Source organism: Pan troglodytes, chromosome 21 (assembly GCF_028858775.2).
Source record: "Pan troglodytes isolate AG18354 chromosome 21, NHGRI_mPanTro3-v2.0_pri, whole genome shotgun sequence".
NCBI classification, from domain to species: domain Eukaryota; kingdom Metazoa; phylum Chordata; class Mammalia; order Primates; family Hominidae; genus Pan; species Pan troglodytes.
The window spans coordinates 45300532-45323210 of NC_072419.2; positions in this window are offsets into that span (position 1 = coordinate 45300532).

Sequence of the window (22679 nt, forward strand, 5' to 3'; positions counted from 1 at the left end):
AAACAGAGATGTCTAGTTTAAACTTATAAACACCCACGTATCTACCACCCAGGCCTAGACATTGAACAGTGCTAAGCACCCCCATGTGCCCTCCCCAGTTAACTCCCTCAAGAGGTAACTGTTCTTCATTTATAGTAACAATCATTGCTTTTAAAAACTCATTTTATTACCCCTGTAATCCCAGCACTTTGGGAGGCCGAGGTGGGTGGATCATGAGGTCAGGAGATCGAGACCATCCTTACTAACACGGTGAAACCCCGTCTCCACTAAAAAATACAAAAATTAGCCAGGTGTGGTGGCAGGCGCCTATAGTCCCAGCTACTCGGGAGGCTGAGGCAGGAGAATGGCGTGAGCCCGGGAGGCAGAGCTTGCAGTGAGCTGAGATCGTGCCACTGCATTTCAGCCTGGGCGACAGAACGAGACTCCATCTCAAAAAAAAAAAAAAAATTCATTTCATTTTGAATAAATTTAGATTGATAGAAGAGTTGCAAAAATAAACCAGAGAATTCCTGTATGCCCTTTGTATACTCACATACCCTTCACTCGCCTTCCCCTAATGGAAACATCTTACATAACCACAGCATGTTTATCAAAACTCAGAGATTGACACTGGTCCGACACTATTTACCGAACTACGGACTTCATGGATGTCGCCAGTTTCCCATGAATGTTCTCTTTCTGTTCCGGGATCCACTCCAGGATCCCATATTGGATTTAGTTATCATTTCTCCTTAGTTTCTTCCATCCATGACTGTTTCTTAGTCTCTTCTTGTGTTTTCATGACTTTGGCACTTATAAAGAGTGCTTGTCAGAAATTTAAGTAGAAAAGTAAGAAAAGCCAGGTAGAATCCTTGCTTTTCTTTGTAATTTTCCTCTCCTAAGTATATATCCCTGAACAACATAGTTAGGTTTGGCCTGTTTTGAATTTTATCTAAGTGAACTAATACACGCATATTCTTTTGTGTCTTACCTTTTTCATTTAACATTATGTTTTTGGGGGAACCATTCATGTTTTTGTGTGCAGCTGAAGTTCATTTTTCTTGCTGAATATTATTCCGTTGTATGGCTATAATAATAATAATGCAATGGCTATAATTCTGGATTGTTTCTAGGTTTTGGCTATTGCAAACAATGCTGGCTGAAGCATTGTTTCTTTTTATTTTACTTTAAGTTCTAGGATACATGTGCTGAACGTGCAGGTTTGTTACATAGGTATACATGTGCCATGGTGGTTTGCTGCACCTGTCAAACTGTCATCTAGGTTTTAAGCCCCGCATGCATTAGGTATTTGTCCTAAGCATTCTTTTTTTTGAGACAGGGTCTCACTCTTGTCACCCAGGCTGGAGTGCAGTGGCCCCATCTTGGCTCACTGTAATCCCTGCCTCCCAGATTCAAGTGATTCTCCTAGTTCAGCCTCATGAGTAGCTGAGACTACAGGTGGGTGTCAACATGCCTGGCTAATTTTTTTGTTTTGTTTTGTTTTGTTTTCAGTAGAGATGGGGTTTCACCTTGTTGGCTAGGCTGGTCTCAAACTCCTGACCTCAAGGGATCCGCCTGCCTTGGCCTCCCAAAGTGCTGAGATTATAGGCATGTGCCACCACGCTCGGCAGATGGCCGAAGCATTCTTATTACATATCTCCTGAAATAGTTGGGCCCACATTTCTCTAGGAGAGGAAACCAGGAGATAAATATCCAGGAGAGGAAACTTTGGCTGAAGAATTTCCATGTCTTCAGCTGGACTAGATACTGCCAGACTTTCTTCCAAAGTGGTTTTACCAATTTAAACAGCCCCACCTGCAGCGTCAAGTTCTCAGTGTGCCCTATCATTATTTTTTCCCCTAGTCCTTAGTAACAGACATCATTATTTTTTGAAATCAAAATAAATCAGTCAAGATTCTGGCAGGAAAGAGATGTACACAAAATGCTTATAACAATGCTAGGGTTCTATTTAAGAGCATTTAATAAAGAGATTATTTATACAAGAGTGGCCAGGATGAAAGGAACCAATAAGAAATGCTGAGACACCCAGGCACTAGGGCAGCAGGAAGCTGTTGCTGCCTCTGGGGCTGAAGGGACAGGAGGGAGAAGAGGGGAAAGCGGAGGTCCCTGCCTGGGCTGTAAGCACACATCAGTGTTTCTCAACCCGTCCTTCCTTCCTTTCTTTCTTTGCTTTCTCTCTTTCTTTCTCTCTCTTTCTTTCCTTCCTTCCTTCCTTCCTTCCTTCCTTCCTTCCTTCCTTCCTTCCTTCCTTCCCTCTTTCTTTCTTTCTCTCTTTTCTTTCTCTCTCTCTCTCTCCTTTCTTTCTTTTCTTTTCTTTCTTTCTTTCTTTCTTTCTTTCTTTCTTTCTTTCTTTCTTTCTTTCTCTCTTCTTTCTTTTTTGAGACGGAGTCTCACTCTGCAGTAAAGTGGCACGATCTTGGCTCACTGCAGCCTCTGCTTCCCAGGTTCAAGCGATTCTTGTGCCTCAGCTCCAGAGTAGCTGGGATTACAGGCACCTGCCACCACATCTGGCTAATTTTTGTATTTTTAGTACAGATGGGGTTTCACCATGTTGGCTATGCTGGTCTTGAACTCCTAACCTCTAGTGATCCACCCACCTCAGCCTTCCAAAGTGCTGGGATTACAGGTGTGAGCCACCATGCCCGGCCTCAACCTGTTTTTCATCATGACACCCTGTTGCATGTTGAATTGTGTCACCATCCAACATATGTTCAAGTCTAATATCTATGAATGGGACCTTATTTGGAAATAGGGTCTTTGCAGATGTAATCAAGTTAAGATGAGATCTGTCTTAGCTCAGGCTGCTAGAGCAAAGTATCATAGACTGGTCTCGAACTCCTGACCTCAAGTGATCCTCCCGCCTCAGCTTCCCAAAGTCCTAGGATTACAGGCATGAGCCACCATGCCTGGCCCTGTGCTGTGGCTCTTTGGAGGGTCACAAATTATTGCAATATATAAGGTTATGACTCCCCAGGAACCAGTGGTCACCCTCTTGGGGGCGTGATTGCTCTTGTTGAGGCTGCAGGAGCCAGAGGAAAGCGCCAAACTGAGGGGAGGCAGAGAAGGGACCAGAGAACAGACCCCCTTCCCTGTCTTTCCACCCACCCCTGGGTGGCCTCCTGCTGGCTGGACTTAGCCAGGAGCCAAGGCTGACGGGGTTCAGGGGTGCTGCCTTCTGAGATCAGCCCCGGGGAGCAGGGCAGGGCTAAGAGGGGCAGAGAATGGGTGCAGGTTGGGGCGCCCATGAAGAACAACTCAGTTCACAGCCCCAGCTGCTCCCAGCGTCTGCCAGTCCTTCTGGGAGCTGTCCTTCCTCTGCTAGAAAAGTAGGAGACCCCCCCAAGGCCAACATGGCCCAGAAAAATGGGAGGAGAGGCTGATTTTCCATCCAGATGGCCTCTCCAGGTGATCCTGAACCACATGACTTATCTGAAGCTGGGCAGCTGCACTTCCTCTGTGCCCAGCCAGGACGAGGGGCTCTTCACGAGGCTCTGATGTTGTGGCAGTCACTACAGGCCTCCCCCAGCACCCCACAGCCCTCCTGGGTGCCATGGAGGAGTGCAGTTCAGCATCCCTGGCTTGCAGCTCCCCCACCTCCCCACCTGGCCTCCCCACCCCCTCCTCTTTAACAAGCCTTGGAACCCTTCCCCTCCCAGACTCTTCAGGTCTATTTCCTCAGGGAATCGAGGTTTCTATAAAGAAAAGCATAAAACAAGATGAACATCAGCATCTTAGGGATGATCACAGACAGCAGAGTATGGGAGATTAGTTTGGGTTCTGGGCCAGGTTGCCTGGGTTTGGATCCTGGATTTGCTACTCACTGGCTATGGAACCCTGGGTAGGTTACCTAACCTCTCTGTGCCTCAGCTCTCTCTCTGAAAAGTGGGGATATGACAATATCTGTCTTACAGAGTTATTCTGAGCATTAAATGAGCTAATGGATAGAAAGTGCTTAGAACAGTGCCAGGCATATAGTAAGTGCTATGTAAGAGTTAGATCTATTATTACTTTGCTAGGTGTGTCTCTATTTTGAATGTGCCATAGAAAGTTCTAGAGTTGGCTGGCCAGGCATGGTGGCTGATGCCTGTAATCCCAGCACTTTGGGAGGCCGAGGCAGGTAGATCACCTGAAGTCAGGAGTTCGAGACCAGCCTGGCCAACATGGTAAAACACTATCTCTACTAAAAATAGAAAAAATTAGCCGGGCGTGGTCGTGTGTGCCTATAGTTCCAGCCACTCGGGAGGCTGAGGCAGGAGAATCACTTGGACTTGGGAGGTGGAGGTTGCAGTGAGCCAAGATCATGCCATTGCACTCCAGCCTGGAGTGCCAAGAGTGGAACTCCGTATCGGAGGGGGGGGGGGGGGAAAGAAAGTTCTAGAGATGGCTAATGGTGCCACCTCACGGGAGTAGAGCTGGGCCTACAGGAGAAAAACTTTCACTTTTTAAAAATACTTACTTTATGTTATTGAAAAAAATTTTTTTGAGACAGGGCCTTGCTCTGTGGGAGTGCAGTCTCAGACTGGAGTGCAGTGGGGGAATCATAGCTCACTGCAACTTCAAACGCCTAGGCTCAAGCAGTCCTCCTGCCTCAGCCTCCCACATAGCTGGGCCTATAGATATGAACCACCTATAGACATGAGCCACCCCACCACACCCAGCTAATTTTTATTGATTTATTTTTGGTAGAGACAGGGTCTTGCTATGTTTCCCAGGCTGGCCTTGAACTCTTGGTCTCAAGTGATCCTCCCACCTTGGCCTCCCAAAGCTCTGGGATTACAGTCAGGAGCCATAGTGTCTGGCCTTATTTAAAATTTTTAAAACAAGCAATTGTAATAGTATTTAGGAATAACATATTTGCTCTAGAAATTTTAACTTTTTTTTTTTTTGAGATGGAGTCTCGCTCTGTTTCTCAGGCTGGAGTGCAGTGGCGAGATTTCCGCTTACTGCAACCTCTGCCTCCTGGGTTCAAGCGATTCTCCTGCCTCAGCCTCCCAAGTAGCTGGGATTACAGGCACCTGCCACCACACCTGGCTGATTTTTGTATTTTTAGTAGAGACGGGGTTTCACCATGTTGGTCAGGCTGGTCTTGAACTCCTGACCTCAGGTGATCTGCCCATCTCGGCCTCCCAAAGTGCTGGGATTACAGGCGTGAGCCACCGCACCCAGCCTCAGAAATTTTAACTTTTTAAAGTAAAATATAAGTTTTTGCAAAAATGTGATAAGCTTTGCACCATTTAGTGTGGAATATAAGACATGACAGATTGTCGTCAGTCTCCCTTTCACTGCATGTGAGCTTCCAGAGAAAAATTTATGGGTGTTCCTGGGATTGGGGTTGGACTTGCCTAATTCCCTAGATTGGGAGTTCGGTAAACTTCTCCTGCTGGACGTGGAGGAGGGGCTGAGCCTTGGGCTGCATTCTCTGCACCCACCTCTAGTGGGCCTCCCAGGACCACCCACCGCCCAGCACCTGCCCTGGTTGCCAGGGAAACGGCCCTTTATTGAGTGGAGCCATCCCCAACTCAGCCCAGTGATTTGTCCTTGTCTAATTATTATTACTCTTTGCATTTTCCTTTTGGATGAGTGATGGGGGAGGGTCGGGGGGTGGGAGGGTGCAGGAGCAGAGGAGCAGTGATTTGTGGGGCTGGCAGCTTATCTTTGAGAGGAGGACATTTATCTTTCTGGAAGCAGAAAACTGCCCAATGGAGACAAATTCAGCAGTTCCCGAGTGGTTCTGTTTGTGGATTCACACACTGATCTGGAGTTACCGACCTGGAATTTGGGGTGTGGGAATGTGCGCACGTAGCAAGCAGACCTCTCAGAGTGGCTCTGTCCAGAGCCACAGTCCTGTGAGCGTGTCTGTGGTTATTGTGTGCTCACTGTGTACAGCTCCTAAAATGGTATGTGCACACGTCTGCATGTGTCTGAATGTGTGTGCACACTTTGACTAGACTAGGCAACCTAGGTGTGCCTGCTTGCGTGCACTCATGTGATAACATGTGGCTGTGTGTGCACATTGTAGACAAAGCAAGGAAAACCTGGGTGGGTACAGATTGAATATGTAGCTATCAAATGTGTTTGTCTTCATGGGGCTCTGTGTGTAGGGCCTGAGCACATGTGTAGCCAACTTCTGAGCAGGCCTGCATGTGAACATTGTACACATTGTTATGAGAACCAAAAAATAGACCGTAAAATCAGGGTGCTGACCTAAGCCAGAGACACCTGAGATGAAGGCATAGGGTTTGGATAGTATGGAAGATATGCACACTGCACATTTTAGTAGCTGGGGTAGATTGCAAAAACACCCCCACTCATTTGTCCCTGCCTGAATCCTTGCCCTTTCAATGTGACTTTGCAGTTCCTCCTAATAGAAGATAAAGTCTATTCCCCTACCGTCTTGACCTGGACTGGACTTGAAACTTGCTTTAGGCAATAGAATGAAGTGGAAGGGACAATGAGTCAGTTCTGAGCCTAAGCCTCAAGACAGCTGGCAGCTTCCACTAGCTCTCTTAGAACTGTGCCCAGCTGCACATAAACAAGGCTGAGCTAGGCTGCTGGAGGATGAGGGACCATTAGAGACTAGGGGGAGAACAGCCCCAGTTATCCTGGCTGCAGCCATCCTACACCATCTTAGAGCCAACTGACTTGCAAATACATGAGAGAGTCTGGCCAAGACTAGCAGAGCTGCCCTTCCTAACCTTTAGTTGACCGCAGACACATACGTGAGCCCTGCTGACTCACAGACATGTGAGCAATTACAGTTGTTTTTAAGTCTCGTGAGTATTGGGGTGATTTGTTATGCAGCATTATTGTTGCAGTGCATAACTCATTACTAACTAAATACTCAGCATACACACAGATGATGTACACACACAGCAAAAGCATATACCATAGACATACACATAGGACTGTTGGCTCTGTGTACTAAAAGTATTAGTTAGTTATCTGTTGCTGTTACAAATTACTCCAAAATTTAGGAGCTTAACACACAAACATTTATTACCTCATAGTTTCTGTGTCTCAGGAATCAGGGCATGGCTTAGCTGAATGTCTTTGGCTCAAGGTCTTTCATGAGGTTACTGTCATATTATTGGGGCTGCAGTCTCATCTGAAGACTCAACTGAGGGAGTATCCACTTCCATTTTCACTCACAGGTTGTTGTCAGGATTCTCTTCCTTGATGGTGATTGGTTGGGGCAGGGTCTCCCTCAATTCCTTGCCATGTGGGGTTTTCCACATGGCAAGCTTACAACATTGCAGAGTGAGACAGAGAGAGAGAGAGAGAGAGAAGCAATGGTCTTTTTGTAACCTTATTGCAGAAGTGACATCCCATCATTTTTGCCATATTTGTTAGAAAAAGTCATGAGATCCAACCCACACTCAAGGAAAAAGGAGAGGGGATTACATGAAGTGTGAAAGGAGTGGGGGGATCACTGGGGACTGTCTCAGAGGCTGCCTACCACACAGGGTGTACACATAAATAGGCTCACATTCAGCTGGACTAGCTGTACAAGATCAGCCTTTTTTTCATGGCTTTTGCTCAGCCAAAGACACTGAGTGTCAGAGAAAGTGGGTTTTGCAGGTTCTAAAGACCCAGGTGTTCTATTCTCTTGGTCCTGTCATTGGAGCTAAGGCTATTTTGCCTAGAAAGGAAGCTCTCTCTGCTGTGGGATGGGGGAGGAACACTTCACTCCAGACCTTCCAACCAGGATTCCAGACATTCACATCCTGAAGCTTGAGGAGGGACAGGAATCCTCAGGTTCTCAGAGAGGAGGAGCCTTTACTTAGGGTGTGGCTGGAGGTGGAGATGCTTGAGACCCTCTAGAGGGGCAGATGCTGAGAGCTTTCTCCGTTTTGGGCATCTGACCTGGAGTAATGTGGTCTCCCTGTGGGATCTGATTTTCCTTCCAAGCCCTGTCTCCTCTGTGGTCTCAGGGCTGGGCTGTCTATGAACATCGCAGACCCAGCCTACACTTCCCCGAGATGGGCAAGCCCAACCTCTTCCTCCTTAGAGCTCACCTGCCCTTTCCACTCCCTTCCCAACCTGCAATTTCAGGTCCCTTTGTCCCCTCCCCACACCCAGAGCTGGATATTGATGACCTGGGACCCTGTACACTGCAGCAGCACTGGGCAATGCACAGCTGTGTGTGTGTGTGTGCACATGTGTGCGTGTGTGTGAGAGTGGTGGGACTGAGGTGGGGGGGGTGGATTTCAGTCCCCATATGAAGCCTGCTGCAGATCAAAATAGGCAGATGAAGTCAGGAGTGGTGGCTCACGCCTGTAATCCCAGCACTTATGGAGGCACAGGCGGGAAGATCGCTTGAGCCCAGTAGTTCGAGACCTGCCTGTGCAACACAGCAAGATCCCGTTTTTGTTAAAAAAAAAAAAAAAAAAGAAGGGTAGATGTCCTGCCCTGTGAACCAGCCTCATGTTGAAACCTTCTGTTAGGAGAGTGGAGGGCAATGTGTCCTCCCAGAGTCTGTGTGGGGCTCCAGCCCAAAGCTGGGACCCACTGCCCTGCAGGTATTCACCCCTCTCCCTGCTTAGAGCTGCTCACTGCACTGCCCAGGGGGCCAGACTGTCCACCCCCAGGACAAACTTGGGCTAAGGGTGAAGTCACGTTTCCCAGCTCAGAGCTCTTGAACTGGAGAGTTTTTGAGCCCCTTGTGTAGGGTCCCAGTCCCTCTGCTTTGAACAAACTTGTGCGTGAGGGTCTTGACATGGTCCAGGGAGGGATGATGGAGTTTGGACTGGGGGGGGGAGGCGGTGGGGATGGAGAGAAGTGTGGGTGGGTTTAAGAGACATTTAAGCAGTCGGGCTGACAAGCTCAGAGGATGTAGATATGGTGGCTGGGTGAGGAGATGGTGCAGGAGGGAGGGGGATGAGGAAGAATGACACACAGCATGTTTTCTGTGAAGTTCACTGGGGATAATGAGTGCCTCTGGCATTTGAGTAACAAATACAGCAGCTTTAGTCTCCTGTCCGGGATTGGCTCTGAGGCACTAATGATACCTAATGATACCTGCATGCAGAACTTCCAGAAGGGCAGGTAGAAACTTAGCTACAAGAGGTCGCTTTCTGGGAAAAGAGGCAGAGTGTATTCCCTGAAGGCTGTGTTTCCCTAGGAAGTTGGAAGTTGGGCATCCTGAGACTCTGCGAGGACAGTCCATGTCCACCCCTCCCCTCCAAGCCCCTACCCACTCAAGGTCATCCCTCAGGACTGGTTCCTCCCTGCCTTTTCTCCTTACCCCTACCCTTTGCTTCAATCCAGCCCTGTTTCTGTTTCTGTTCTCTGAGCTCTGGACTCTGTATTTGTCAGGACTTTATTGACTTGTGTAATGAGACACTTAGAGATATATCGGCTTTCAGGAAGCGCTGGATCCAGGAGATTGGCCAGTGGTGTCAGGTGTCAGCTGTGCTTTGTCTTTCAATGCTCCTTTCCTTTTCATGTTCTTTGAAAAGTTTTTTATGAAAAATTTTTTTTTTGACACGAGGTCTCACCCTGTCACCCATGCTGGAGTGCAGTCATGCGATCATAGCTCACTGAGGCCTCCAACTCCTGGGTTTAAGGGATCCTCTCACCTCAGCCTACCAAGTCTCTGGGATTACAGACTGAGCCACTGCTCCTGGCTCTGTGTTCTTGAGTCTCAGTCTACACAGCTGCTGCAAACCTAGATTTTCACTTTCATGCTGAACAACCTCAGAGCAAAGAAGACCTTTATTTTCAGGACAGTTCCAGCAAAAGCCTCAGGACTGACTCACTGGTATGAACCAGTCACTGGCCCAGCAGGACGTGGCAATTTGCCTGGCTGGGCATGTATGGGTGCTCACTCTGAGGGCTGGCCCAGCCCAGCTCAAACCACACAGCCTGAACGTGGGAGAGGGGTGGTCCTCAGAATGAAATTGGGGTACTAAAAGCAGAGCAAAGAGGAATGGAGGCCAGGCAGAGAGGACCCTTGGAGACTGACCTCAGACCCTACCTTGTCTCTGTCTCCTTCCTGGCATCTTTGACTTCCAGTATTGGGAACTCACTCACTCATCCAACCCCAGGTTTGGCTCTGACACTGCTTTGGTCACCTGGGGTAGGAAATTTTGCTCTGGACTCACCAAACCTTGTTCTTTTCCTAACCACTGAAGAGGAAGCAGTGTATAAGGGTCCTCCAGAGAAGCAGGACCAATAGGATGTACATGTACACGTGGAAACAGATTGATTCTAGGGGCATGACTCCTGCGATGATGGAGGCTGACAAGTCCCAAGGTCTGCAGGGTGAGTTGGCAAGCTGGAGATCCCAGAGAGCTGGTACTGGAGCTCCTGCCTGAATGCTGGGAGAGACCCAGGAAGAGCTGATGTTTCCATTCTAGGAAGAGCGCAGGAAAATAGGTCAATGTCCCAGTTGGAAAGAGGTTAGGTAGGAGGAAAGATTCACTTTTACAGCAGGGAGGGTCATCCTTTTTTCTTCTATTCAGCCCTTCTACTGACTAGTGAGGCCTACCCATATTATATGTGGTAGGGGACAGTCTACTTTACTCTGTCCATTTAAATGTTAATCTCATCCCCAAACACCCTCACAGACACACCCAGAATAATGTTTGAACAAATATCTGGGCACTCCATGGCCCACTCAAGTTGGCACATAAAATTAACCATCGCAAGCACCAAGTAGGTCATCTCTGACCCTCTCTAAGGCCGGGTCAGAGAGCTGGTCAGAGGACTGGGCTGAGTTGGAACTCTGACAGGGCATCCTCTCTGTGCCCCGAATGACCTTTTTGCCTACCTTGGAGCAGGTTGTGTATTTCATCTGCCTGTACCTCATTCCAAAATATTATCTTCCTTGGTTACCATCAGGGCGGGGGACCCAGGCGAGGTCTGTTGCCAAGTTCCCTCCATAGGCTCCAACTCTGTCAGGACGGGGTCCACTCTATTATCTCCACACTGTCCTGTGCCCCGGGAAGCCTGACTCCTGGGGACCGGGGCTTCTGGGCTCCAGGCGGGGTGGGTCCTAGGAGCCCCCTTGGGATCGGAGAAATGGGGGAGAGCTGCCAGGGGTCGGTTCCCCTGCTCCTGCCACAGGTGTCCCTCTTCCGTGGAGGCGGCCCTCCCTGCGGCTCCCCCGGCACAGGCTCAATGACACTGCCCTTCTTCCTCTCACCCTCAGGTACAGGGACATGGCTGCTCCTGCTGGTCCTGGTTCCAGGGGGCTCCCCTCCCCTGTTGGGGCCCTCGACCCTGCCCACACCTCTGACAGTCCCCTCATTTTATCTCTGCAGAATCCCAGCAGGCTGTGTTGAGAGTAGTGTTCCTGTGGGAGCCACCCAGGGGGAGCGGGGGCCAGCTTGGCCCTGAGAGGCTGTGTTGGGGGGACCGTCCTACCCTGTGGGCACTACCAAGTCTATCTAAGGCTTTGTGTCCAGAGAAGGCTCAGAGCAGCCAACAGGGTTATCCTAAGCGAATCCTACCCTCCATCATTGGTATGATGAATTTGGGCAGTTAACTGAGCCTGGGTCACTTTCTTTCATCGCCTCTCATTCGTTGTGTGACCCATAGAAAGTCAAGTCAGGTGAGCTTTCTAAGCCTCAATTGCCTCATCTGTAAAATGGGTATACTAAGACCTCCCCCAAGGCTACTCTCCATGGCTTATTTCATCCTGCACAGTGGACTTTGTCTTTGGGGAGAATTAAGTTTGGCCCCAATTTCATTCATTCATTTGTTCAAACATTCAGGGACTGCCCCCTGGACTTCACAGCATGCTAGAGGCTGGGTTGGACCCCTACCCTTCAGGTCAGAAGCAACTTCTCTCCCTTCTCTCCCTTTCTCCTTCATAAAGATTTTTTTTTTAAAAAAATTGACTTTATTGAGGTATAATTTACATAAAATTTGTATATTTCAGGTTTATAGATCAACCACCTTTGACAAATGTATACACCTGTGTAATCTGCACCCCAACCAAGACATAGACCATTTCCATGAGTCTGGAAAGTTCCCTGGAGTTTTGTTGCAGTCACCTGCCACCCACCCCCCTCACCATCAAGCCACATCTGATCCAGTTTCCATCACTATCTCTCAGTTGAAATTTTCATTTGCTTTCATTTTGCCTGTTGTACCCTTTCCCTTTCCCTTCCCTTTCTTTTTTTCTTTTTTTTGGAGATGGGGTATTGCTCTGTTGCCCAGGCTGGAGTGAAGTGGTGTGATCACAGCTCACTGCAGCCTTGACCTCCCAGACTCAAGCAACCCTCCCACGTCAGCCTCCAGAGTAACAGGGACTACAGGTGTGCACCACTACTGGCTAATTTCTAAATTTTTTATAAAGATGGGGTCTTGCTATGTTGCCCAGGCCTGGGCTCAAGTGAGCTTCCCACCTCAGTCTCCCAAGGTGCTGGGATTATAGATATGAGCCACCACACCCAGCCGTGTTTTACACAAGGAGAGCACATGTCTCCTTGGTAAAACAATATTCATTTTCCTATAACCTATCTTTTTCAACCATTGCCAATAATGGCCAGATAAAATACATGAACACAAACACAGACGCGTGCACATACGTGTACCTATGTACACACACAATCCTCTCACATATGCACATTCACAGTTACACACATACATGCATTACACAAACTTACATATATGCATACAAATATAGGTTAAGGAAACTTTTTCAAGGCTCAAAAAGATCTAGGCCATGGTGAGACAGAACACAGTTGTGTTTTTACTGAAACCCCTCATGATAGTGCACACATGAACACACATGCACACAAGCCCCAAAGCTGAGAATCATTTGCCATCACTTCCTGCTCCCCTGTCAGAGTCAGCGCAAGAGGAGAAAAATCGGAATTCTTTCCCTGTCTCAAAAGTAAAAGGGACAAATTAGTTTCTTGTCAGTGCACTGCAATAAATACATTGTCATTTTTATCCCCCAGTGAATCATAGTCTCCATTTCTCCCGTAACTATTATACAGTCTGCTGGCACTATATCATTTTTTGGTAATTTTATTTTCACCAATTGTTTTATGAAATTTTTGAGTTTTATGGACACTAAAACAAATCTAGCCTGCGAGTGTTATAGCCCTTTAAATCATCGGCAGGAAATCTCAAGGTTCCTCCAGACTGTGGTGGAAGGAGGCTTTAGGGAAGAAAGATCGCCCCTAGCTTATAAACTGAGCAAAAACCCAGAGATAAGTTTGTAAAAGGGACATAGATCATGGCGGGTGAAAACTGGGGTGTAAAACATCTCCCTGCTCAGCTCCTGTAAGAATAAAAATGGACTTTTATTTAGCAGAAACACTAAAGTAGTTGGGGAGCAGGAACACATGGTCCTATCTCCTCTTTCTTAGCCACAAGAGCCTGTATTTCCCTGTGGGTCAGTGTGAGCCTAACTCCAGCAGCTCACAGCCAGGAGGGTAACCAGGTTAGGGACCATCTCAGGGAAGCCAAGAATCCCCGTGATGTTGGCACAAAACACAACCCTCTATATGAATGTCAAGGTCATATCTCTGATGTCAGTGGAAAAAGGGATAAAACTGACTCTAAAGCACATGGGAAAAGGAAAAACAACAATCCAATCCAACAAGAGGAGAAGAGCTAAATTGATGTGAAAGAAGGTTTGCCTTACCAGCTATTAAAATGCATTATAAAGCTACAATAATAAAAGCAGCATGTTACTGGCATACGACTAGACAGACAAATCAATGGAATGAAATAGTCCTAAATAAAACTCAGTCCATGAAAAATGAAAGATCACATATCAATAGAAGAGGGATGGATTATTCAGTAAGTGCTATCTGTAAATGTGGTTATTTGGAAAACAGTCAATTTAGATATTTATCTCATTCAAGAGTCCAAAAAATAAAAACTAGACAGATGAAACATTTGAAACTAAAAAATTAAACAATAAAATGCTGGAAGAAAGTATTAAAAAAGTATTTGATTTCCAGATGAGGAGGCCTTTATCCATGACTTTGGGTAGAACCACCAAGAAAAAAGACCAACAGATTTAGCTTGCAATATGTTTACATGCCTGCATTTCAAGACATATCCCCCACCTAGAGGCCAAAAGAGGCTGGGCATGGTGGCTCATGCCTGTAATCTCGGCACTTTGGGAGGCCAAGGCAGGAGGATTGCTTGAGCCCAGGAGTCTAATATCAGCCTGGGCAATGTGGCAAGACTCTGTCTCTACAAAAAATAATAAGAAAAAATTAGCCGGACATGGTGGCATAAGCTTGTGATTCTAGCTGGGAAGGTAAGGTAGGAGGATCGCTTGAACCTAGGAGATTGAGGCTGCAGTGGGCCGTGTTTGCACCACTGCACTCCATCCTGGGCAACAGAGCGAGAGCCTGTCACCAAAAAAAAAAAAAAAATGCTGAAAGATAAGCTGACCAAATCTTTTTGACATACATGACAGCAAAAGGGAAATCTCTTGATAAAGAAAATCACTAGGACTTAATGGAATGGGCAGAGGATACAACCCTACAATTCATTGAAGAAAAAACAAATATCTCCTAAGCGTAGGAAAACATTTCCCACCATACTAGCTGTGATGGTTCATTTTATATGTCAGCTTGTGCCCAGCCATGTGGCCAAACATTATTCTGGGTGTGTCTACTTCTGGATGAGATTGACATTTGAATTTGGGTAGACCAAGTAAAGCAGATTCCCCTTCCTCATGAAGGTGGGTCTCATCCAATCAGTTGAAGGCTTGAATAGAACAAAAAGGCTGGCCCTCCTGCGAATAGAGGAGTGCCTCCTGCCTGACTATCTTCAAGCTGGGACATCAGGTTTTTTTTCCCCTGGGTTTGGACTCAAATGGAAACATTGGCTCTTCCTGGGTCTCAAGCCTGCTGGCATTTGGACTAGAACAACACCATTGGCTCTCCCGAGTATCTAACTTGCCCAACTGCAGATTTTGGAACTTAGCTTCTACAATCACACGTGCCAGTTCCCTCTACTGAATCTCTTTGCATATCAATATCATCTCTATCTATCCATCTCTCCTCTTGGTGCTGTTTCTTTGGAGAACTGTGACTAATGCGCTGGGCATCAAGGATATACAAATTAAAATCCCACTGATATGCTAGTTTTTCTCATGCCTCTTGATTTTTTGAGAATTCTCTGGGATTCTCCTGATCAGAATCTAGACAAAGCTTATCCAATGTGTGGCCTGTGGGCTGCATGCAGCCCAAGACAGCTTTAAATGTGGCTCAATGAAAATTCATAAACTTTCTTAAAACATTATGAGTTTTTTTGCTATATATATATAAGTTCATCAGCTATTGTTAGTATTAGTGTATTTATGTGTGGCTCAAGACAGTTCTTTTTTTTTGAGATGGAGTCTCACTCTGTCACCCAGGCCGGAATGCAATGGCTCAATCTCAGCTCACTGCAACCTCCGCCTCCCGGGTTCAAGCGATTCTCCTGCCTCAGCCTCCCGAGTAGCTGGGATTACAGGCGCGCACCATCATACCTGGCTAATTTTTGTAGTTTTTTCTTTTTTTAGTAGAGACAGGGTTTCACCATGTTGGCCAGGCTGGTCTTGAACTCCTGACCTCGGGTGATCTGCCCGCCTCAGTCTCCCAAAGTGCTGGGATTACAGCCGTGAGCCACTGCTCAGCCTCAAGACTGTTCTTATTCTTCCAGTGTGGCCCAGGAAAGCCAAAAGATTGGCTATCCCTGATCTGGACAATCTTAAGTGTCTCCCAACTTAAAAAATGATCTCTCTTTATTCCCACAGCTGTGTCAAATCATTAGCTCCTCTTGTCCCTCTCACAGCCCACTTTCTTTAAACTGCTCTCAAGACCTGCCTCTTCGTCTCTTGCCATCCAGTCGTCAAACCCTTCCATGTGGCTTCCCACCTGTCTCTCCTGCGGAACCTCATGTCTGGGTCCTCATCAGGGTCTGCCTGTCCACCACTCCAGGGGCGCCGTTTGCAGGACTTTGATGGGGGTGATGCCCTGCTGTGTAGTACAGCTGCCCTGCTGCAGATCCCTGGGAGCTTGCAGCCCTTTCCTTATCAGAGCTTTCAGCCCTTTCCTTATCAGAGCTTTCAGGTACATTTGACTCGAGGCTGGTAGAGGTGAGGTTTATGGGAGGAGAAGAGAAGAGAGCCTTCCACGGAGTTTTTAACCTGCATTTCTGCCCCACTCTTTGGAAGTAAATGAGTACATGCTATTTCCTTGCTATCTCAGGTAGGAAAAACAAGCTCCAAAGAGTCATCCTTTTCACTTTTATTTAACTTTGTGTTTAAAAATGTAACAGATACTCCGTTAGCCCTGAAAATCTGAACAAGTCTTACTAGTTCTTTCTACCCACCCACCTTAGCTTGCCTTATTATTATTTTTTCTGATGGGGTCTCGCTCTGTTGCCCAGGATGGAGTGCAGTGATGCTATCATAGCTCACTGCAGCTTCAAACTCCTGGGCTCAAATGGTCCTCCTGCCTCAGCCTCCTGAGTAGCTAGGACTACAGACATGTGCCTTCATGCCCGGCTAATTTTTCTTATTTTTTGTAGAGATGGGGTCTCACTATGTTTGCCCAGGCTGGTCTTGAACTCCTAGCTTCAAACGATCCTCTTGCCTCGGTCTCCTAAAGTGAATTCGCCTTATTGTTAATGTGCAAATCGTAGCATCTGGCACATAGGAAAAGGTATAGGACCTGTCATTTGAACCCAGGTGTCCTGGCTTCACAATTTGTCATTTATGTCCTGGATGCTGGTTGCCTCTAGCCTGTTCTCCCCCCAGCAGCCAAAGAGAACATTCTAAGACTAAAATTCTATCACTCTCCCAGTATAATAGAAGCCTTCAAAGGCTTCTATTTGCATATACAATAAAAGTCTTGCCTGGCCCCTGCCTGTCTCTCCAGCCTTTCTTTCCCACCTGTTCCTTCGATCACTTTGGTTTAACCACAGTGACCTCATTTATGTTTCTTTTTTTTTTTGAGACGGAGTCTCGCTCTGTCGTCCAGGCTGGAGTGCAGTGGCGCGATCTCGGCTCACTGCAAGCATGGCCTCCTGGGTTCACGCCATTCTCCTGCCTCAGCCTCCCGAGTAGCTGGGACTACAGGAGCCCGCTGCCACGCCCGGCTAATTTTTTTTTTTTGTATTTTTAGTAGAGATGGGCTGTCACCGTGTTAGCCAGGATGGTCTCGATCTCCTGACCTTGTGATCCGCCCACCTGGGCCTCCCAAAGTGCTGGGATTACAGGCGTGAGCCACCGCGCCCCGCCTCATTTATGTTTCTAGAACACTCAGCACTTGCTCATGTCAGGACCTTCGGCTGAGCCGTGCCTTCTGCCCTGTCAGCTCCTCCCTGCTGGGTTTCCTGTGGCTGGTTCCTGCTGTTCCTTCTCCTGGTTAGGCTTCAGATTAACCCCCACCTCATCAGAGAGGCCACCCCTGGCCACAGTTTAAGGAGCCAGTGAGTGCCCCTTTTATTAGTTATCCCAGTTGATATGGTCTGGCTGTGTCCCTACCCAAAATCTCATCTTGAATTATAATCCCCACAATCCTCAGGTGTCAAGGGCGGGACCAGGTGGAGGTAATTGAATCACTGGGGCAGTTTCCCCCCATACTGTTCTCGCGATAGTGAGTGAGTCTCACGAGATCTGTTGGTTTTATAAATGTCCGACATTTCCCCTGTTGCACTCGCTTCAGTTTGCTGCTTTGTGAGGAAGGTGTCTGCTTCTTCTTTGCCTTCTGCCATTATTGTAAGTTTCCTGAGGCCTCCTCAGCAGTGCAGAACTGTGAGTCAATTAGACCTCCTTCCTTTATAAATTACCCAGTCTCGGGTGTTTCTTCATAGCAGTGTGAGAACGGACTAATACACCAGTCTTTTGCTGGTTTCCTTTTCAGCACTTTTCATAGCTTGCAGTTTTCTTATTTTATTTATTTCGTTTTATTCTGACAGTCTTCTGCTGTCACCCAGGCTGGAGTGCAATGGCGTGATTTCAGCTCACTGCAGCCTCCATCTCCCAGGTTCAAGCAATTCTGCCTCGGATTCCCAAGTAGGTGGGGTTACAGGCATGAGCCATCACGTTGGCTAATTTTTGTATTTGTAGTAGAGATCTGGTTTCACTATGTTAGCCAGGCTGGTCTTGAACTCCTGGCCTCAAATGATGCACCCACCTTGGCCTCCCAAAGTGCTGGAATTACAGGTGTGAGTCACCATGCCTGACCAACTTTCAATGTTTAAAAGTTGATTTGTCTGCTTGCTTTGGCTCTTGTCCATTAGAAGCTAAGCTCCATGAGGACAGGAGCTCCCTGCCCTGAGTGTTGTGGTGTGCCCAGCCCCAAGCACAACGCTTGGGACATAGAAGACACTTAGAATGGAGAACTATCCACCAAATTCTCCCCTCTGTCCCACTGAACAAACAGCACTGTTTCCCAGAGAGGTGGAAGGATAACAAGTGGGAACTTATCTGGCTGAGACTGGTAGCAGCTGTAGATTTGTGAAGAAGGGGGCAGCTTGTTTACATTCGCTTATTTATTTATTTATTTATTGAGACTGAGTCTCACTCTGTTGCCCAGGCTTGAGTGTAGTGGCTTGATCTCGGCTCACTGCAACCTCTGCCTCCCAGCTCAAGCGATTCTAGTGCCTCAGCCTCCCGAGTAGCCGGGACTACAGGTGTGAGCCACCACGCCCGGCTAAGTTTTGTATTTTTAGTAGAGATGGGGTTTCACTGTGTTGGACAGGCTGGTCTCAAACTCCTGACCGCAGGTGATCCAACTGCCTCGGCCTTCCAAAGTGCTGGGATTACAGGTGTGAACCACTGCACCTGGCTAACATTGGCTTATTTTTGGTTCTAGATTGATGCTTTGTGAACTCTAACATGCACAGGCAATCACTTGGGATCTTGTTAAGATGCAGATTCTGATGCAGTAGGTCTGGAGTGTGGCTTAGATTTGGCATTTCTAACCAGCACTCAGGTGATGCTGATAGTGTTGGCTGCTTTAGGGGGTCACATGTAAAGAAGCAAGGGCCCGGTTCTCAAATTTGGCTGCATATTGGAATTACCTGGGACCTTTACCTAGAAATTCTGATATAATTGGTCTAGGGTATGGCCTGGTCATTGTTTTTATTTTTTAAAGTGCACATTAGTGCAGCCAAGTTTGAGGACCCCTGCTCTGGACAGTGTTTTACTTTATACATAATTGTGACCAAATAAAGACATTTGACTTGTCAGAATTCTTTTCATGAAGAGCATTGCATTTTTATGCCAAAGGAAATTTCCTTGACAAGCTTGCCTGAGTCACAGCAGAGCCTGAAAGTGGGAAGAACTCTTCTGCAAAGACAAGGTAGTGATAGGGCTCTGCCTGCCTTAGGGAGAAGAGGCAAGGTGGAAACAGAGCCGCAAGCTGGTGGGTAACAAATGGAGGAAGGCCTCCTGCTCCTTCCCCTTAAATCTTCAGAAAGTTAAATAGTGAAATGCTTGAAAATAATGGAATTTATTTTAAAGGATGCCAGTGAAAGCAGTAGCAGTTCCCAGGCATACTTGCAGATTTTAATTGCTTTTAAGTTCTTACAAAAATTCCAAATTAGCTCAAAATCTCAGGGTAGGACACAGGCCCCAGAACTTTCTGAAGCTCACCTGCAGATTCCAACATGCAGGCATGTTTGGGAACCCCTGGGTTCAGATGATGAGCCTCCTGCAACCCAGGCAGATGAATGCAGGGTGCAAAGGCAGAGAGAAGCCAGTGTGAGGCATTGCAGGAATTCCCCAAATGCAGAGAATGTTCTGGACTCTAAGCTTATGAAATCAGGATTCGAATTCAAGTGGAGCCAGAACTCCAAGCCAGGAGGGTCCCAGCCAACACCCGCTAAGGAGGCACTTGGTTTGAGAGAATGGCTTCATTAAGCCTGTTTCCTTCCCTGTTAAATGGGAATAATAACACCTGTGACTAAGAAATGTTTTGAGGAACAGAGGAGAAGATGTGGATAGATTTGCTTTGTTATGTGCTGTATAGAGAGGCAGCTCCATATAGCTCTTTGAACGTGGTTTGCTACTTTACAGGGTACAGCTTTTGATAGAAAGGGATAATGGAGAATAATTTGTGAATCTAGGGTGGGAAGTATCCACCAGTACAGGAAAGAGAGGCACTGGCTGAATCGCCACCTTGTGGTGGAAACTTGAGTTGCAGGAGTGGGAGCCAGAGGCTTAAAATGAGTAGACTTAAATCGTACTAAGCCTAGCAGGGTTTCTCACCCTCTGCACTATTGATATTTTGGGCAAAATAATTCTTTTTCGGGGGATGTTTTGTGCATGGTAGGCTATTTAGCCGCATCCATAGCCTTTTCCCACTAGCCACACCCCTCCCCTGCAGCTGTGACAACCAAAAATGTCCCCAGACGTTGCCAAATATCCCTTCCCAGGGGCAGAATTCCTCCTGGTTGAAAACCAGGGTGCTATAGAAAACATCAAACAACAACAATAACAACAATAATAATATCTTCTAGCAGTTTTTGAGTGCTTACTATTTCTAGTGCTTTGCCTAACATGCTTACCACTTTACATCTATTGATTTCTTTGATCCTCACAACATCTCCCCATCTCCAATTTGAGGAAGCTGGCTGGGCATGGTGGCTCATGCCTGTAATCCCAGCACTCTGGGAGGCCGAGGTGGGTGGATCACCTGAGGTCAGGAGTTTGAGAGCCTGGCCAAGAAACCTCGTCTCCACTAAAAATACAAAAATTAGCTGGATATGGTGGTGCATGCCTGGAATCCCAGCTACTCGGGAGGCTGAGGCAGGAGAATCGCTTGAGCCCATGAGGTGGAGGTTGCAGTGAGACCAGATTGCGCCACTGCACTCCAGCCTTGGTGGCAGAGTGAGATTCTGTCTCAAAAAACAAACAAACAAACAAAAAAACCTGAAGCTGGAGAGGTCATACTTTCCTGGGATATTCCCATGCTTAGAGAAATTGAGCTTAGTCTGGAGTAGAGGGTGTCTGGAGACCAAAATCTATATTAGTTTCCTAATGTTGTAAAAAAATCACAATAAACTTTGTAGCTTAGAACAACACCAATGTATTATCTTACAGTTCTGGAGGTCAGAATTTCAAAGTGGGTCTTATGGGCTAAAATCAGGGTGTCATAGGGCTGTGTTCCTTCTGGAGCCTCTAGAGAAGAATCTGTTTCCTTCTCTATTTTAGTGTCTAGAGCCTTCCTTTGCCCATGCCCCTCCATCCATCTTCAAAGCACATCATTCCAACCTCTGCTTCCGCAGTCATGTCTTCAGACCTATGTGGGCTGCGTGTCTGAGGGAGGCAGCCCCTTCCTGGAGCCCTGGAGAGCCTTGCTGAGAAGAATTCGAGGATCTTACAGGAGGCAGATATTAGCTGATACTGAGAAGAGATTTCTAAAAAGCATTCTTGCCCAGGGCTAGGCTGGGTTGTGTAGGGATTTGACCATGGGAGGGAGTAGCTGAGATGGATGAAGGTGGAGGTCCCTGGAGATGGGGAGGTAGGGGATGCCTGACAGCCAGGATGATGGATGGGTTGTCTAGGTGCAAGGCGACTCTCTTAGGACGATGCTGGCCGTTGGGTGAACAGGAGCCTGAGCAGTGGCCAAAGTCTTCAGTGTGTGAGGGGATGTGGCCAGAAGGTCAGAGGCTGGGAGAGACAAGGAGAGAAGGGTGGTAGATGGGGCCAGCTGCATGGGCGTGCTGCCAGGGCAGTCCCACAGGCTTGGAAGGGCCCCGTGCTTCATGGTCGCTGTCTTGAAATTCTTCATGATTTTATACTTGAATTTGTGTTACAATGGAGAGTGTGTGCCTCTGCCTGTCATTGCCTCCCCAGGGCAGGCACCCACACCCTCACCCCCTGCCACTTGGTCCTGTTCTGATGCACAGTTTTTTTCCTATTGACTGAATGATGCACACTTTAAAACTGGGTAATTGAGAGCAGTTTAATGAAGGGGCCATTTATACTCATGTAGGCAGAGGGAGGGAGTCACAAGGGATGAGGTGGTGTCCCGAGCTAGCAGCTGTAGGGAGCCTTTAGCATCTCCAGGCAAAGAGGCAAGGGGCTGGTGGTTACCAGCACTCAGAGCGGGAGTTGTGTGGAGAGAGCTCCTTGGGTAGAGGGACACAGCCAACCCATGGTCACCCACAGGAACCCTGCAGAGCAGGAGCCAGAGGATGAGTCCTCAGCCTCATTCTCCCTCCTTCAGGTCTCCTGCCAGTGCTGTCTAGTTCAACCAGGAGCCAGAGGGCAGGCGGTCCATAGGTCATCCTCTCCGGCCACCTAGCACTGGGAGGAGGCTCTTGAGTGGACCTGGAGGGGCCAGGGGGCTACTGCTGGGGGTGCAAAATTCCGAAGAGAGTCAGGTTGGGGGGACGTGCCCAGTTTAGGCCTGGCCTGGTGATTCGAGGTGCATGGAGAAGTCTGGGAAAAGCTGGAGTCAGGATGGGAGGGCCTTCAGCATTTTGGTCGGGTCCCTACCAGTCTTGCACACCCAGGTTGGAGCAGACCCAGATGTGGAGGGGGGCTTGGGAGCCTTTGCAAGTCTGTTCTGTGAAACTCACTTTCCATTTTGCCCGGGAGGAGCAGCCTCTGGCTGGGAAAGGCTTACCCTGACCCCAACCACCCGCTGCTCCCTTTTCCCAGTCAGGGCTTTTGCCCCAGCCCCAACCCCGGGGGTGGGTAGTTTTGTCTTTCCCTTGGCCCCCGGCTGGCCTGGCCAGCAACAGCTCTGTCTCCTGCT